Source organism: Heterodontus francisci, chromosome 1, assembly GCF_036365525.1.
Source record: "Heterodontus francisci isolate sHetFra1 chromosome 1, sHetFra1.hap1, whole genome shotgun sequence".
NCBI lineage: Eukaryota > Metazoa > Chordata > Chondrichthyes > Heterodontiformes > Heterodontidae > Heterodontus > Heterodontus francisci.
In genome coordinates, this window is record NC_090371.1 from 286,554,385 (window position 1) to 286,573,357 (window position 18,973).

Consider the following 18,973-nt stretch of genomic DNA (forward strand, 5'->3'; position numbering starts at 1 on the left):
TAGAGGGGATGTGCAAGGCAAGTTCTTTACACAGAGGGTGGTGAGTGCCTGGAACTTGCTGCTGGGGGAGGTGGTGGAAGCAGGTACGATAATGACGTTTAAGAGGCATCTTGACAAATATATGAATAGGATGGGAATAGAGGGATATGGGCCCCGGAAGTGCAGAAGGTGTTAGTTTAGGCAGGCATCAAGATCGGTGCAGGCTTTGAGAGCCGAATGGCCTGTTCCTGTGCTGGACTGTTCTTTTGTTCTTTGACTTATAACCCGTAACTGCTGCCTTCCGTGTTGATTTGGTCGCTGTGAGGCCACTATGGAGTGACCTCTCCATGGCGCATGCCTGGGCGGATGTATGGAGGTTGTGAGTTGTCCAAGCGTCAAAACCCCCCTCTCGGCCTTCCTGGTGGGGTCCAAAGGAGTGCAGAGCACGACGTTTGGCACCGGTATGGCTGCAGGAACTGCCGGAATCATGCCAAAGGTGACACATGACTGCCTTAGGGGTTCCGCTCCATATTTTCTGTTAGGGTTTACTCCCTTAGCCTTGGTCTCTCCTGAGACGCCCACAAGGCAGTGGGGTTGTTAGCTCCTATCCCTGAGCAGGTCCCTAACAAGTAAGCTGTGTGATTTCATGAAGGGAGAGGGAAGGGGGGAAGGGGGGATGGGTTGCGGGGGTGCGGTGGATGCCGGGGGGAGGAATGAGGGGAAGGGGGTATGAGGGGGGAGGGGGTGCGATGGGGAGAAGTGTGGGGGGAGGGGGTGGGGGGAAGGGGCTGCGAGGGGGAGGGGGTGCAGGGGAAGGGGGTGCGACGGGGTGGGGGGGAAGGGGAAGGGATGGGGTGGGGGGAATGGGGTGCGAGGGGGGTGAGCTGGGAGAGGGGTGCAGGAGGAGCTGGGAAGGGGGTGCGAGGGGGAAGGGGGTGCGGAGGGATCTGGGAAGGGGGTGCGAGGGGTGGGGTGAGGGGGAAGGGGGTGCAGGGGGAGCTGGGAAGGGGGCGCGAGGGGGGAAGGGGAGGGGTAAGGGGGTACTGGGGGGAAGGAGGTGTGGGGGGATCTGGGAGGGGGATCCTGTCTTGCCTGTCCAGGAGCCATCTTGGACAATATATATAAGCGCCCTTCAGTCAAATGGAAATGGGGTCTGGTTGTTAGATTGACCCAGGGTCTGACATCAGCATGGGCATGGGAGCTCGCTGCCTGTCCCCTAACCTCAGCCCCATGTCCCACTGCCCCTGACTGTGCCCCAACTCCTGCCCCCTCCCCCGATCCCTCTCCCCACACTTTTTGAATGTTTGTCATTCAGTCTTGGGTTATAATGAACACTGAAACAAATTTAAAACAAGAAGCTTATTATTTCTCAACAGCAACATGAAACTGCTGTGCCCCCCCAGTTCAGCTCAGCAAACTTTACTGAACTCCAATTAAATGAAGGAGCTCCTGGGATAATTGTCAAGTTTTGGAACTTATCGCATCATGCAACCTATTTAATGCCAAGTGATTGCAGACAAATCATTTAATCATCATTGTTGCTTGTTGTCATGTTCCTGAGGGTTGAACATCTCACCATCTATATAAACGGACAATATTAGCTCAAAGAACCCGGTCTGCCCACTCCCCCTGCACTGTGCTAATTGATTCGGTAGAAAAAAAATAAACATAATAAATAGTAAATGCCACAGGGGTTGTGATAAGTCATGACATTATCAGACCTGTCAGTCCTAAACCTAAACCATTATCCAGCTGTCATTGAGCTGGCTGATATATAATAAGCTTTCAAGTGTTTTTGCTTTGACTAACTTGTCAATTTAAGTTGCGTTTCTTCAACACAAAAGCAAAATACTGCAGATGCTGGAAATCTGAAACAAAAACAGAAAATGTTGGAAATAATCAGCAAGTCTGGCAGTGTCTGCATTCTTGAATCATGGAGTCATTTATACCACAGAAGGAGGACATTTGGCCCATCGAGTCCATGCCAGCTCTCGACAGAGAAATCCAATCAGTTCCACTCCCCTGCTCAACCCCTGTAGCCCTGCAAGTCTGTGGAGAGAGAAACAGAGTTAATGGCCAGGATTTTTCACTCCCTAGGCCCTTAATTGGTCTTGGGCGAGACTTCCAACTCTTTGAGGCAGGAAGTCTCACCTAATGGAGCTGTCAGCCAATCAGCGGGCTGGCAGCCCTTAGTCCCAGCAGTGTCACTGGGAGCAGTGGACATTGTTGGGACTACTCCCAGCCATCGGAGGCAACAGGAAGGTCAGCCCAGGTAAAAAGGTACATTTTTAGGGCCTCGCTGGGGACAATTGGTCGGGCCCTAGCGAGGCAAGGGGGTTAGAGGGGCGGGGAAAGTGTTGTGCATTGGGGGTAGTTGGGGCTTCAGGGGCAACCCTCTGTGGGGCACAAAGTGTTCGATCAGGAGGGCCCCACCCACAAGAAGGCCATCTGGTTTTACCAGGGGGGGCTCATGATGCCTTTGCCGTCTGGCCACCGAGGGTAAAATACCCGCAGCATTGGGCAGAGGCCCTTAACTGCCACTTAATTTGCCGCTTAAGGGCCTTGATTGGCCTGGGGTGGGCGGGCCGTTTCTGACCAGGAACGCACCCCCTCCTGCCTCCCACTCAATTTTACACCTGCCCCCTCCCCCGCCACCAGCTCGCTTGTTTGAGGGGCATAAAACTCCAGCCAATGTTTCAGGTCCATGAGACCCCCCCCCCCCACCCACTGCAGGAAACCAATTGTTATTCTTATGCCATCCCTTAATGACAATTCCATTGTATTTCTGATCTGCTTTGAAGATGAATATTACCTTGGCCACAGTCCAAGTGAATTACAATTTTATTCCAGAATTCTCAAAACACTATTGTAGATCTCTACTTTCAAAAATTGTTTTAGCTATTTTAATCAGTTTGACACTGAACCTGCACTCATTGCATAATTCCCAATGTACTGAGATCCCATTCTTATCAGCAGGAGGCTGACAAACAGTTACCAGGATTTTATAGAAGAGTAGGGACATTCTCCGCAGTATCCTGGCCAATATCTATCCCTTAACCAACATCACTAAATAATACATGACCTGGTCACTATCACTTTGCTGTTTGTGGGTGCTTGCTGTGCACAAATTGGCTGCTGTATTTCCTACATTACAAGAGTGACCATGCATCAAAACATATTTCATTGGCTTTGGGAGGTCTGGGATGAAAGAGGTGATATGAATGCAGGTCTCCACAGGGGAAGGGGGAAAGGTCGGAAGGTCAGACAGCATTGACTGGTTTTGTTCACCTTGCAATCGTTGGCTGAAAGATACTGTTCCTGAATTTTCTGTGAGGATGACAATAGTTACAAACATAATGGGCTGGATTTTGTTGTCTCGCCAGGCACAGAAGACGTGGCCACCCCAGATGGGACCTGCACTGCCGTGTCACCACAACTACACGGCGGACGGCCACTTAACATATTGACAGTGGCCGTGCCCGCAATTACATGGCGGGTACAGCATTGATGACGTCGTTCACAGAATCACCTGATTTGGAAGCAGGTGCTGGCACCATTTTTAAAAAGGCTTCTGTCCCTACAAACAGTTCAACAAAGTGCAGAGTTCACCCCTTTCCCACCTCGGAATGGGAAAGAGAGGGCACGTGAGTGTCGCACAATGAGCTCAAGATTGGGAACTGAAGGTAAGATTGTGGGGAATTAAATCTAAATTTATGCACAGACGTATTTTAAATATGTAAAGTAGAGTCCTGTCGCAGAGCAGTGGGGTAGGGGGAGGTGGGGGGGGGGGGTGGTTGCTGCTACAGAGCCTCAACACCGACGGCAAGACCGGGCCCAGCAATCCCTGTGTTGGGCTCCATGGCAGCCGCTGTCACTCAGATTCTCCACAACGCACCCCCCCACCCCCCCGCACGAAACACGACGTCGGGCTGAGAACAAAATTCCAGTCCATTAAGTTAGAGCTTGGTGCTCCCCATCTTTCAGTCACTAATTCATGGAAGAATTTACTGGAGAACTGTTGAGAGTTTGCTTCAGTGAAATTAATGGTGAATCAGAAACAGTGCAGCCAATTGTAAAAGTAGAAACTTATTGTATAAAATGTCTCTGCTTGACCTCAACACAAACACAGAGACCAGGAACACTGGCAAGTAGATCATTATTGAATCAGATTCTCTATTGACTAGCCTTTTACAAAACTGTTAGCACCAAAAGTAATTAAAATAAATCTTTGAAGCTTGGCACTGATGTACAGAAACAGGCATAAATTTAAAGGACTGTCTTTATATCTATCTGGTTAGTTCATGAGGTACAGCATTAACACCTTTCTTTCCCAACGAGATTGTAGGAATAAAGTGGATAACGGTTCTGATTGAGTGTTTTAGAATTACTGAGCATATGGGTGCAGTTAGTCATTCAGGGAGCCAACCTCAGGCTATATTTGTGCTCAAGACATATTTGCAAAGATGAGCAAACTCTAACAATACAATAAGACCCTTGAGCATTCAGACTGGAATATTTCACTGGAAGTTTCAGCAGCTTTATGGGAGTTGCAGATAATACATCTAATATTACTTGTTACTTTGGTGTGTGATCTATTGTAAGACTCAAGGACTACAAGTAATATACAAAGAAAATTTGGGTTTTTATTATACTTTAAACTAGTATATATATATTATATATATATAATACAAACAATTACTGCATAAGCCACATCTAAAAATATCTCACTCTGTTGGGCTACACCCAAAACTCCTGAGTCATGTGTGACGCAACATCACTTCCTAAAGTGACCTTCACTTACAGCTCCCTGAAGTGGTTCTCTATTAATGTTGTCCCACAACATCCCCCTTTTCTCTAAAGATAAAAACGTATGTACAATATAAAATAATGTTGTGGTTCAGGCTAGATATATATGATTAAAATAAAATGTCATTTACAGGTAAGTTTAACACTCTCTAAAATGTAGAGGGGGTTTGTTTATTCGTCCCGATCTTGTTATCATAAACCTCTTCCCAGAACTGAGCACGTCTTGACGACTCCTCTGAGACTCGGAACTCTGGTTGGCGATCTCTTCCTCTGTGCTGGTAGCCTCTGTACATTCATCTTCAGACTTTGTCTTTGAATGTTTCCACAATGTCACATGTAATGTTGACACAGAGATCTCTGAATTGACTTTGGTTCCATCTGAGAATCGCAGCATTGGGTGTCTGGACCTCATACGATCTGGGCTGGTTGCATATCTTAGCAACCTCTGCAGGATACCAAGTTCTTGATGCATAATTGAGAAATCGGACCTTCTGTCCTATTCACAATTGAGTTAATTCTGGTCCTGCTTGCCTGACATACGATGCATTCACCTTCATTTGTTTGGAAAGCTTAGAAAAATTATGACTGGGAACAACACCGATCACCAGCAATCCCTCTGGCCTCCGGGTACTTGCTGCAACAAACTGAAGCCCGAGGGGAGACTCCAAGGCATATCACCTCTTCCTGTCAAAACTCCCAGCCTTTCTGTTGGCCTGTACATGGACTGACCAATTATGCTTGACATGGGTATTTTGTACCATCTTCCGTGCAGGGTTGACCTCATGTATTGTGATGACTCGTAAAGCTTGGCAGACTAGAATTCCTGTGACAGTTGGTCCAGTTGTATCTACAATATAAAATATTTGTTGTAGCCATGCTGAGCTCACCTGAGGTTACCTTCCAATGCACCTGATTGGAGAACTATTGTGGGCAGTCATCCTGGCTGTGGTGGATTATACTACAGGTTCCCATTTCTTTCAGTACATGTCCTTCAGTATATGGATGGGCAGGACATTTGCACTTGCTCTGGTGTCAATTTTTACTCTGATCTTATGCCTGTCACTCTTCTGCGGATAAAAATCCCGATCATGCAAATGCCTCAGATTGTGTAATAGCATTGACATGTTGATCCAAATTGACAACGTGGAATGCTTGCTCGCTGGTCACACGAGTGCACTCTTCACCCTCCTGGAAATCTGTCTCTCTGCTGACCTGATGCAGTTGCTTGTGCTTTTGCTGTGTGTTGGCAAACCTTTTGTTGCATTTTCCATCCCTGCATGTGATCTGCCACCATTCCTGTTTGTGGTATCTGAGCTCGGCCTTCTACACTGCCCTGCCCAATGTTCTCACATGCCACAAGCTTTGCGCTGGACCTGGGGGGTGAGGGGGTTACGCCAGACAGCTGTGAATTGGGTGAGTCAGGCCATTTTTGCGACAAGGCTTAGCAGACCTCTGAGCCTTTGTTACCATCCCAATTGTTGTAGCCGCCCCCAACACTTGTAACCGTTGGCACCCTGCCATGATGGATTCAAATTCCCTTCCATTATTAAATAGTGCATTTATAGTGTGCCCTTTCTTCTTTTCCAGCAGGTCTTTTTGAAAGCCCTCTATTGGGGTAGACGCGATTACCAGCTCCACTACCTTGTCCCACAATTCAATATCTGTGAAGTCGCATTCTTCAGCTTTCTCTTGAAACCTTGCAACAAACTGGTCAATGGACTCCTCTTGCCTTTGCCAGTAGGTCATACACTAAAGCCTGTGCACTTGGAAATTTACTTTTAGACACATAGAAACATAGAAAATAGGAGCAGGAGTAGGCCATTCGGCCCTTCGAGCCTGCTCCGCCATTCATTATGATCATGGCTGATCATCCAACTCAGTAACCTGTTCCCACTTTCCCCCCATATCCTTTGATCCCTTTAGACCCAAGACCTATATCTAACTCCTTCTTGAAAACATACAATGTTTTGGCTTCAACTGCTTTCTGTGGTGGTGAATTCCACAGGCTCACCACTCTCTGGGTGAAGATATTTCTCCTCATCTCAGTCCTGAAAGATTTACCCCGTATCCTTAGACTATGACCCCTGGTTCTGGACTCCCCCACCATCGGGAACATCCTTCCTGCATCTACCCTGTCAAGTCCTGTGAGAATTTTATAGGTTTCCATGAGATTCCCCCCTCACTCTTCTGAACTCCAGCGAATATAATCCTAACCAACTCAATCTCTCATACGTCAGTCCCGCCATCCCAGGAATCAGTCTGGTAAACATTCGCTGCACTCCCTCTATAGCAAGAACATCCATCCTCTGATAAGGAGACCAAAACTGCACACAATATTCCAGGTGTGGCCTCACCAAGGCCTTGTATAATTCCAGTAAGACATCCCTGCTCCTGTACTCGAGTCCTCTCACTATTAAGGCCAACATACCATTTGCCTTTTTTACTGCCTGTTGCACTTGCACGCTTACCTTCAGCGACTGGTGTACGAGAACAAAGAACAAAGAACAGTACAGCACAGGAACAGGCCATTCGGCCCTCCAAGCCTGCGCCGATCTTGATGCCTGCCTAAACTAACACCTTCTGCACTTCCGGGGTCCGTATCCCTCTATTCCCATCCTATTCATGTATTTGTCAAGATGCCTCTTAAACGTTGCTATCGTACCTGCTTCCACCACCTCCCCCGGCAACAAGTTCCAGGCACTCACCACCCTCTGTGTAAAGAACTTGCCTCGCACATCCCCTCTAAACTTTGCCCCTCTCACCCTAAACGTATGTCCCCTAGTAACTGACTCTTCCACCCTGGGAAAAAGCTTCTGACTATCCACTCTGTCCATGCTGCTTATAACTTTGTAAACCTCTATCATGCCGCCCCTCCACCTCCGTCGTTCCAGTGAAAACAATCTGAGTTTATCCAACCTCTCCTCATAGCTAATGCCCTCCAGACCAGGCAACATCCTGGTAAACCTCTTCTGTACCCTCTCCAAAGCCTCCACCTCCTTCTGGTAGTGTGGCGACCAGAATTGCACACAATATTCTAAGTGTGGCCTAACTAAAGTTCTGTACAGCTGCAGCATGACTTGCCAATTTTTATACTCTATGCCCCGACCGATTAAGGCAAGCATGCCGTATGCCTTCTTGACTACCTTATCCACCTGCATTGCCACTTTCAGTGACCTGTGGACCTGTACGCCCAGATCTCTCTGCCTGTCAATATTCCTAAGGGTTCTGCCATTTACTGTATACCTCCCACCTGCATTAGACCTTCCAAAATGCATTACCTCACATTTGTCCAGATTAAACTCCATCTGCCATTTCTCCGCCCAAGTCTCCAACCGATCTATATCCTGCTGTATCCTCTGATAATCCTCATCACTGTCCGCAACTCCACCAACCTTTGTGTCGTCTGCAAACTTACTAATCAGACCAGCTACATTTTCCTCCAAATCATTTATATATACTACAAACAGCAAAGGTCCCAGCACTGATCCCTGTGGAACACCACTAGTCACATCCCTCCATTCAGAAAAACACCCATCCACTGTTACCCTCTGTCTTCTGTGACCGAGCCAGTTCTGTATCCATCTTGCCAGCTCACCTCTGATCCCATGTGACTTCACCTTTTGTACCAATCTGCCATGAGGGACCTTGTCAAAGGCTTTACTGAAGTCCATATAGATAACATCCACCGCCCTTCCTTCATCAATCATCTTCGTCACAAATGGGAGTAAATCCTGTCCCTAAGAATCCTTCACTAATAGTTTCCCTACCACTGACGTAAGGCTCACCGGCCTATAATTTCCTGGATTATCCTTGCTACCCTTCTTAAACAAAGGAACAACATTGGCTATTCTCCAGTCCTCTGGGACCTCACCTGTAGCCAATGAGGATACAAAGATTTCTGTCAAGGCCCCAGCAATTTCTTCCCTTTCCTCCCTCAGTATTCTGGGGTAGATCCCATCAGGCCCTGGGGACTTATCTACCTTAATGCTTTGCAAGACACCCAACACCTCCTCCTTTTTGATAATGAGATGACTGAGACTATCTACACTCCCTTCCCTAGGCTCATCATCCACCAAGTCCTTCTCCTTGGTGAATACTGATGCAAAGTACTCATTTAGTACCTCGCCCATTTCCTCTGGCTCCACACATAGATTCCCTTCTCTGTCCTTGAGTGGGCCAATCCTTTCCCTGGTTACCCTCTTGTTCTTTATATACGTATAAAAAGCCTAGGGATTTTCCTTAATCCTGTTTGCCAATGACTTCTCATAACCCCTTTTAGCCCTCCTGACTCCTTGCTTAAGTTCCTTCCTACTGTCTTTATATTCGTCAAGGGATTCGTCTGTTCCCAGCCTTCCAGCCCTTACGAATGCTTCCTTTTTCTTTTTGACTAGGCTCACAATATCCCGCGTTATCCAAGGTTCCCGAAACTTGCCAAACTTATCCTTCTTCCTCACAGGAACATGCCGGCCCTGGATTCTAATCAACTGATGTTTGAAAGACTCCCACATGTCAGATGTTGATTTACCCTCAAACAGCCGCCCCCAATCTAAATTCTTCAGTTCCTGCCTAATATTGTTATAATTAGCCTTCCCCCAATTTAGCACCTTCACCCGAGGACTACTCTTATCCTTATCCACAAGTACCTTAAAACTTATGGAATTATGGTGACTGTTCCCGAAATGCTCCCCTACTGAGACTTCGACCACCTGGCCAGGTCATTCCCCAATACCAGGTCCAGTACGGCCCCATCCCTAGTTGGACTATCTACATATTGTTTCAAGAAGCCCTCCTGGATGCTACTTACAAATTCTGCCCCATCCAAGCCCCTCGCACTAAGTGAGTCCCAGTCAATATAGGGGAAGTTAAAATCACCCACCACTACAACCCTGTTACCTTTACATCTTTCCAAAATCTGTCTACATATCTGCTCCTCTACATCCCGCTGGCTGTTGGGAGGCCTGTAGAAAACCCCCAACATCGTGACTGCACCCTTCCTATTCCTGAGCTCCACCCATATGGCCTCCTTCTGGGCTGTAATTTTTCTATGGTTCTATGACAGATTGCAAATCCCAGAGTGGAGTCAGAGTCAGAGTCTCTGACAGCATGAGATTCAGCTTTCGCACTTTCCTTTGATGATTGAGATGTATCTCATTTCCAGCACAAGAAAATTAATCACTTCTGACAGGTCAAGGGACTGATAAAGCTGTTGAATATTGGCTGTCAATTGGGGGTCACTGAACATTTAGGGCTCACAGTAACCGAACTGGGTGGCAGGTAAAGCAGAAGCCAGTCTGATGGCTTCATTTTCCCACTGTGGGGTGGAGGTGGTACCGATCAGAGGAACACTGAGAGGTTAAGTTTAACTCCTGTCCCCATTCATCTGCCTGTTCATGGCATCTGGGAAAGTGAGGACAGGAGAGAACATTGGGGCTTAATGCTGCAGCCCATGAAGAACGTGAAGGTGGAGAGTGAAGGACTGATACACACGCTGGTACAATGCATTCCAGCAATACAACTCCTCAGGTTATTAACCATCTTGCAGTTGGGAAAAGTCACAGGCCAGGAGTAAAGCAGGAGGAGAAAGGGTGAAGAGACACTGTTGTACTGAGTCTCTGTCCACTTTGCCCCATGGGCACAGGGTGATTTCAAGTACAAACATTCAAAGGCCGTGGAGAGGAGGCAGGAGCGATGTTCTTGATCCTCCGAGAGGCATACAGATTTCCAAATTATGTAGTAAAGTGTTTTTAGGACTTGGGGCCTCTGACAGCCAACAGCAGCAAAACAGGAGCAACACTGAAGAAACTCACGGCTCTTTAAATCAACAGAAATCCAAATAATGGTGGAAATTCTAGCCAGCAAAGTTCACACACAAACTTTTAATGTGCTTTTCATCCATTGCTGTGAAATACCTGTGCATATCCAGCACATGCAGAAATGTAGCATCAGTGCATCGTGTTCATACACAGTGTCGCATCTGAGACTGAAAGAATCACTCTTGAAGATTAAACTTTAACAAAGATTTAACAAGCTTTTAATGGAGGCTCCTTCTTACTGCTGCTACATTTGCTATCTAGAGCCAGAGAAAAGATATGGCACAGAAAGAGGCCATTCAGCCCATCATGTCTGTACCGGCTGAAAAAAAAACTAGCCGCCCAATCTAATCTAATCAGACCTGACTTTACACCAACCCCCAGGTCAGGTGACTCCCCATCGTACAGAGTTCCTTTCAGTTTCTCTTCCAAGTCCCTTATAGTATCTAATATTCAAGCCCACACACACAATCATCTATCGTGATACTTAGGAACAGGAGGAGCCACTCAACCCCGTGAACTTGAACCACCATTCAATTACATCACAACTGATCTGTATCTTAACTCTATCTTGCCAGCTTGTTTCTGTAAACCTTAATACCCTTAACTAACAAAACTCTATTAATCTTAGTTACTTCCCAATTTCCATTCCCCTTTGTGTGAAGAAGTGCTTCCTGACATCACCCCTGAACAGCCTGGCTTGAATTTTAAGCTTCTGTCCCCTTGTTCTGGATTCCCCCCACCAGAGGCAATAGTTTCTCTCAATCTACGCTATCAACTCCTTAAACATCTGAAACACCCGGATTCAATCACCCCTAGTCTCTACAACCTTTGCTCATAAATTTTCCTGTTAGCCCTGGGATCATTCTGGTGACTCTGTGCTGCACCCCCTCCGAGGTCACTGTATCCTTACTGAAGTGAGGAGCCTAGAACTGAACACAGTTATTCCAGATTAAGTCGAACCAGAGCTGTATATAATGGTAACATCACTTCCATCCTTTATATTCCAGCCCTTGAGATAAAGGCCGACATTCATCAGCATTTTAATTTTTTTTTGTACCTATCTACTCGCTTTTAGTGATTTCTGTATTTGGACCCCTAAGACTTTCTGTTCATTCACAGCTCCTGGCTTCGTGCCATTGTATTTGAACTTCAGCGATTTGAATCTCCACCCTGTAATATTTGCACACATTACAAAGTGGTTTGATTAGAAGTGCAAATTAATTCTGATTTCCTAAAAGAAAATGAAAACATTTCAAAGTTCATATGGGCCAAGAGAAATAAATTAACAATCTGTTCCCATTATCCTGGCATAGGCAACCTGTAGAGTATACACACCAAGACACCCACACAGTCCCAACTCTCCACAGGCTAACACCCACACATACCACTCACACAAACACACTACAACACCAACACATACTCACATCGTACACATTCACACCCCAGCACACGCCCATACACCCCAGCACACGCTCATACACCCCAGTACACACACATACACATGCCCATACACCCCAGCACATGCAGACACACCCCAGCACACGCCCATACACCCCAGCACACGCTCATACACCCCAGCACACGCTCATACACCCCAGTACATGCCCATACACCCCAGCACATGCACATACACCCCAGCACATGCAGACACACCCCAGCACACGCCCATACACCCCAGCACACGCTCATACACCCCAGTACACACACATACACATGCCCATACACCCCAGCACATGCAGACACACCCCAGTACACACACATACACATGCACACACACCCCAGCACATGCCCATACACCCAGCACACAGACATATGCACACACTCTCCAGCACATGCACACATGCCCATACATCCCAGCACACGCTCATACACCCCAGCGCCTGCACATACACCCCAGCACATGCTCATACACCCCAGCACATGCACACATACCCCAGCACACACACGCATGCCCACACACCCCAGCACATGCAAACACACCCCAGCACATGCACACACACCCCAGCACACACACGCATGCCCATACACCCCAGCACATGCTCATACACCCCAGCACATGCCCATACACCCCAGCACATGCACATACACCCCAGCACACGCTCATACACCCCAGCACATGCACACACACCCCAGCACATGCACACACACCCCAGCACACACACGCATGCCCATACACCCCAGCACATGCTCATACACCCCAGCACATGCCCATACACCCCAGCACACGCCCATACACCCAGCACACGCCCATACACCCCAGCACACGCACACACGCTCATACACCCCAGCACACACAGGGGTGCAGCAACTGGTCTACTTGGGTTTTTATAAACAGCAGTCCAGCAGTAGAAGCTTTCTTGAGATTTCAGGATCTCCTAAAACACAGGAGGCAACAGGAACCACTCTGGCTGCAGGAATTCTTCAGAGACTGGAAGCAATAGGAATCTGCAACCTTTCAAATGCAGGATTCCTTTTCAAGAGATGCAAGTCTCCCTTCCAGAGAGAGGTAACACTTTTCTGGGTCTTCCTTGCTTGCTCCAGGCAGGTCAAAGCAAAGATTTCAAATGCCTGCCCTTTGTCCAATTCACAGGCTTTTTAAAGGGTCCAAGGTGAAAAAAGAACCTTCCTGAACATGGTCACATGTCCAGACACAGTTTCTCCCCCTGTCACTCAAAAGCTGTGGTTTCCCTGAAATTGCTGGCTTTCCTGTCCTTGTACAAGTTCAACTTCCTTTCAAAGCACCTGTTAAGTTCAACTGTTGTTATGAACTTCCTTTCAAAACATTGCAGGAATTCCAATTATTTGCAGGTCTTCCACTGAAAATCCTTTTCTCAGATTTTAAAACACACAGAATTCTAAATTCTGAGTATAAAAAAACCCTTTGTAACACTATCAATAAACAAGATGAGTGAATTGAGAGCATTAGGGGTTAAACCTCCCAATCTCCTCCCTAACATTGGTGAAACTCGGAGAAATAGCCTCGTTTCCCATTTCTATCATTTCTTTGGCTCTTCTGCTGAAAGTATGGCCTGAGTTTAGGGGAACCCTGTTAAAACATTACTCCAAATATTCCCACATCCTACTAATGACATCAATAGAATGGCCAAAGATGTAGGATCTCACCCACCGAGTTTGATATGTCCCGTTATCAAGCGATACATTAAAAAGATGTTGCGAATGTGGTTGGCCCCTTGGGTAATGAGCTTATCCTCTGATGGTATTGTGAGATTGTGAATGGAATTATTTTATTCTTTCAAGGGCTGTGGGTGTCGCTGGCCAGACCAGCATTTGTTGTCCATCCCTAATTGTCCTATAGAAGCTGGTGATGAGGAAGGATGTATCAATTCCCTGTCATTGCTTTCCATGTTTCAATGGATTTTGAAGAGCATGAAGAAGAAAGAGAAATTCCTGCCAACCTTCAAAACTTGCTTTAGATTTGAAAGACGAGAGTTTTAGATCCTCCAAATCCAAACCAGAGCCCAAAAGTCCAAATATAATCAGATACTCCCGCCAGTGCTATGGGAACTGGGAAGTTTTGGGCTGACATTAAGGACAAGGCTGCTCTTTTGGAGAGTGGTGTTTTGCAGTGACAGCAACCATCACTATCAGTATTAACACACGTATCCTGCACTGCTAAATTGGTCGAAATACAGCATATAGCCAGAGCGTGACAGGCAGTGTTCAGTAATGATGTTACTCTGTGTCTAATTGGGCAAACCTTGTCTGTGGTCAGTTGTACACTGAAATGATAGTGGATAGTGGAATGAGTTCTGTCGGAGATAGGAAGAGATGAATCTTGGAAATGTAATCTTTTCCAGCAGTGGGAGGGCTTCGTATGACAGAGACACCCCTTCATTTAAACATACTTCCCAAAGGTTGAAGACTTGGGCAGAGATTTGAAGGAAGGCCTGTATTTTTGCAGGCTGCTCTATAAATGGGATGTACGAGGTTGGGCATCCATAGGGACCCATAGTTACCAGTAATGTTCCCTCTAATTTTTTTGTTGTGAACAGTCTATTCATTTCAATCTGCAGTACCTGTAAATTGTTTTGTGAGGCCATGCATATGCATTTCTTTCAATGGGACAACTTGCAAATGGCTTGTGTGGACCTTCCAGGTTGCTGCACTGTTATTGGAACACTGGAGAGCAGCAAGGGCTGTCAGCTGGACCTGTGTCAAACCACGGCTCTACAGAGTGTTTCTGCTGCTTGCAGCAGGAAAAATTCACTCATGGAAAGTAAAATTCTCTGAGCCATCTCCCTGGAAACTCACTTCTCCATGGGGAATGTGGGATCGCACAATATCCCAGACAGTGCCCTGATTCGTGTTATCCTCACTCGCACTTTAAGCAGCTCAATTCCATTCACTGCTTAAAAGATTTTCAACAAACTGCATCATTAATATTCTATTGGCATACCCTCTATAAATAGGCAGCTGAACATTCAGAAATGTAATCTTCAAATTGTTACCCACCCTTTCGCTTGACAATGTTTTATTACAATAAAATAAAAGCAAAATACTTCAGATGCTGGAACTCTGAAATAAAAACAAGAAATGCTGGAAATACTCAGCAGGTCTGGCAGCATCTGTGGAGAGAGAAGCAGAGTTAACGTTTCAGGTCAGAGACCCTTCATTAGAACTCAGTTCACAAACATTTGAGTGAAGAGGTTTCTTCTCACCTCACTCCTTAATGATCAGCCCCTTATTCTGAGACGGTGTCTCCATGTTCTAGATTTTCCCAGCCAGGGGAAACAACCTCTCAGTGTCTACCCTGCCAAGCCCCTTCAGCATCTTGGATGTTTCAATGAGATTGCCTCTCATTCTTCTGATCTCCCTACAGCAAAGACCCAACTTCATCAGCCTCTCATCGTAGCACAACCCTCTCCTCCCAGGAACCAATCGACTGAACTTTTGCTGGCTCCAATGAAAGTATTTCCTTCCTTATGGAGACCAAAACTATGCACAGTACTCCAGGTAATGGTCTCACCAAAGCCCTATACAATTGTAGCAAGACTTGCTTATTCTTGTACTCCAGTCCCCTTGCAATAAAGGCCAAAATGCCATTTGCCTTTCTCATTGCTTGATGTACCTGCACACTAACTTTTTGTGTCCCTTGGACGAGTCTCTCTGAACATCAGCATTTACAGGTCTCACACCTTTTAAGAAATATTCTGCTTTTCTATTCTTACTAGCAAAATGAATAACCTCACACCTCCCCACATTATATTCCATCTGCCACAGTGCTAGCTGAAAATCCTCATTCTTTTCCAGTTGTATTTTCATGGTCTGACCACCTCTCTCTGCTTCTCCATTGCCCTGGGGGTGCCTCGGTGAACTTGTAACATGGGCAAACCCAAATGTTTCTGCGAACCGCTGGAATGCCTCATTCACGAACTGTGGACCATCATCAGAAATCACGAGGTCTGGAATGCCATAAGTGACGAAAATCTTTTTTCCTGATTTTATTACGGCTTCAGAACTCTGGCCATGTATTGGTTTGACTTCAACCCATCTTAAATAATAATCAACAACAATGAGGAAAATCTTCCCTTTATATTCAAACAGGTCCATTCCCAGGTGCTCCCATGGCCTGGAGTGAAACGAAGACGACATCAGTGGCTCTCTAGAGTCCTGATTGGTAGTCATGCATGTAACACAATTGGAGATCATGTTTTCAATCTCCTTGGAGACCCTCGGCCACCATACTGAGTTCCGTGCTCTTGCTTAGCTCTTGGTGATTGCTAAGTGCCCGTGGTGTAGTTTCTCTAGGATGTCTAATCTTAATCTTGGAATAACTAGTCTTTCGTTATAAACTAGTAAGTCATTGACAATAGTAAGATGGCTTCGTTGCTCATAATACTTTCTCAGGATTGGGATATTAGGCATATATTCTGGCCAACCTTCTTGGAAAAACTGTTTTACTTTTTTACATACTTTGTCCTCTTTCTGTAGGTTTCTAATTTGGTTTAATCTTTGAGCAGTTGCCGGCCAATCTGCCATTATAGCTAAAGCAAAGACTTCCACTTCCTTCAAGAATGAGACATCTCCCACTTCAGGTAGATCACTTGATGCTCGCGATAATGTGTCAGCTGTCACCTGATGCTTCCCTGGGATGTATTCAGTTGTTGTGTCACATCTCATAAGTCAGAGTGGAAATCTCTGTACCCTTGGGGGTAATTTTGCTAGCTCCTTTGAATTAAGCAAAGTCACTAGTGGTTTGTGGTCAGTTTCGATCTTGACCTTGAGGCCCAGTACGTAGTCCGAAAATTTTTTGCATGCCCATGTTGCTGCTAATGCTTCCTTTTCCATCACTGTGTACCTTCACTCTATCTCTGAAAGCAAACGAGGGGCAAAGTGCACAGGCCTGCATCGTCATTGTTTTGAAGCTGGAACAGGACTGCACCGAATCCTGTTGACGATGCAACTGCTGCAACAATGGTCACTAGTTCCAAATTATAATGCGCCAAAACCTCTGGTGAAGTCAAAAATTCTTTGATCTTCTCAAAAGAATCTTTCTGTCCAACTGCCCAGCACCAGGCATTGCTGTTCTTTAGCAGTTGTCATAGAGACTCGTTAATAGATGCTAGATTTGGTAGAAATTTCCCTACCTGGTTAACCATTCCCATGAATCGCTGTAGAGCTGTTATATTCCTTGGCTCTGGGAAATATTTTATTGCCTTCATCTTCTGTGGATCTATCGTGATTCCAGATCCATCAATTATGTGGCCAAGGATCCTCACCATCGACTGTGAGAATTCATGCTTGTCATTTAATGTGAGCCTCGCCTCTTGTAATCTGTGTAATAATGCTCTTACCCTTGCGTCGTGTTCTTCTTGGTTTACTCCATGAATCAGAACATCATCCATGTGGCAGATGATTTCCCTCAAGTCTTCTAGGATTGTTGACATTGTCCACTGGAATATCTCTGGTGCCGACACAATACCGATTGGCAATCTGTTGAAACAGAATCTGCTGAAGGGTGTTATTAAAGTGGTTAACAGTTTAGACTGCACATCTAAAGGAAACTGCCAGAGCCGGCTATTTGCATCCAACTTTGTAAATATGGAGCCTTTTCCCAATCTGGCAAGCCTGTCACCGAATGATGCCATTGGGTGAATTGCTCTCTCTACCACTTTATTGAGTTGATTAAGGTCCACACAAATCCGAATAGACCCATTTGGTTTCTTTACCGGGACCATCCCAGAGTGCCACTTTGTGAGTTTTGCCACTGTAAGATAACTCCTTGGTTTAGCATGGCATCAATTTCCTTCTTCACCTTTTCTATGAGCAGGTGCGGGTCCTTTCTTGGTGTGAACAAACATACCAGTCCTGCCTCTTTGTTGAGAGTAATATGATACTCCGTTTTTAATTTCCCTAAGCCTTCGAATAACTTTGGGAAATTCAGCTTTAAAATCGCTGAGTTGTATCACCTATCCTTTGATCTCTTCCACCCTGCATAACAGCTGTAAGGCTAGGCATGCTTTTTTACTAATGAGCGAACAGGCTTAGTTCCTAATAAAATATAGGGTTTCCAGGATAGTGTTGTTTCTGTGTGTTAAGGTTGTCTGTATTTCTCCAACAACCTTCAACTGAATCCTTCCTGGCCCGTATAATTTTTGCTGGTTTTCCTCAACCTTTCTTTCCTCAGCCAAGTTGTTTGATTAGACAGAATAGAAACTGCTGCTCCTATATCTAAACTGAAATTGATTTATTTTCTCCCACTAAAATTTCTGCTTCCCAACAATCTTCATCTTTTTTCCCTGCACATCTCCTAGGAAGGGAGTATTAATTGTTTGACCCTCCTTTATTTCCTCTATCATTTTTCCCGTCTGCAGCGACAGACCTGCTGAAGGTGCCCCTTTCTCTTGCACCAGAAACATTCAGCTTCCCTGACTGGGCAATTTTCCCGCCAGTGTTGCTCCCGGCCACACCTACTGCAATTCAGTGTTGCTACCTGTAGGTGTCTTTCCAGCTTCTCGGGCTTTCTCAATGGACCTGATTTATTTCTTAATGCCAAAGGGATCAAGAGATATGGGGAGAAAGCGGGAACAGGGTACTCAATTAGATGATCAGCCATGATCATAATGAATTGGGGAGCAGGCCCGAAGGGCCAAATGGCCTACTCCTGCTCCTACTTTCTATGTTTCTATGTTAATGGGATCTTTATCTACCCAATCCAAATCTGTCATAATCTTCCGCACCTCAATCAAATCTCCCGCAATCTCCTTTGCTCCAAAGAGAACAACCCCAGCTTCTCCAACTGAACCTTGAAGATAAATTCCCTCAACAACCAACTTTCAAAGGGAGTGATCATGAGTCAGGGCTGATGATGACAGATGAAATATTAACTCCTTCCACCCTGGGGTATCAGGAGC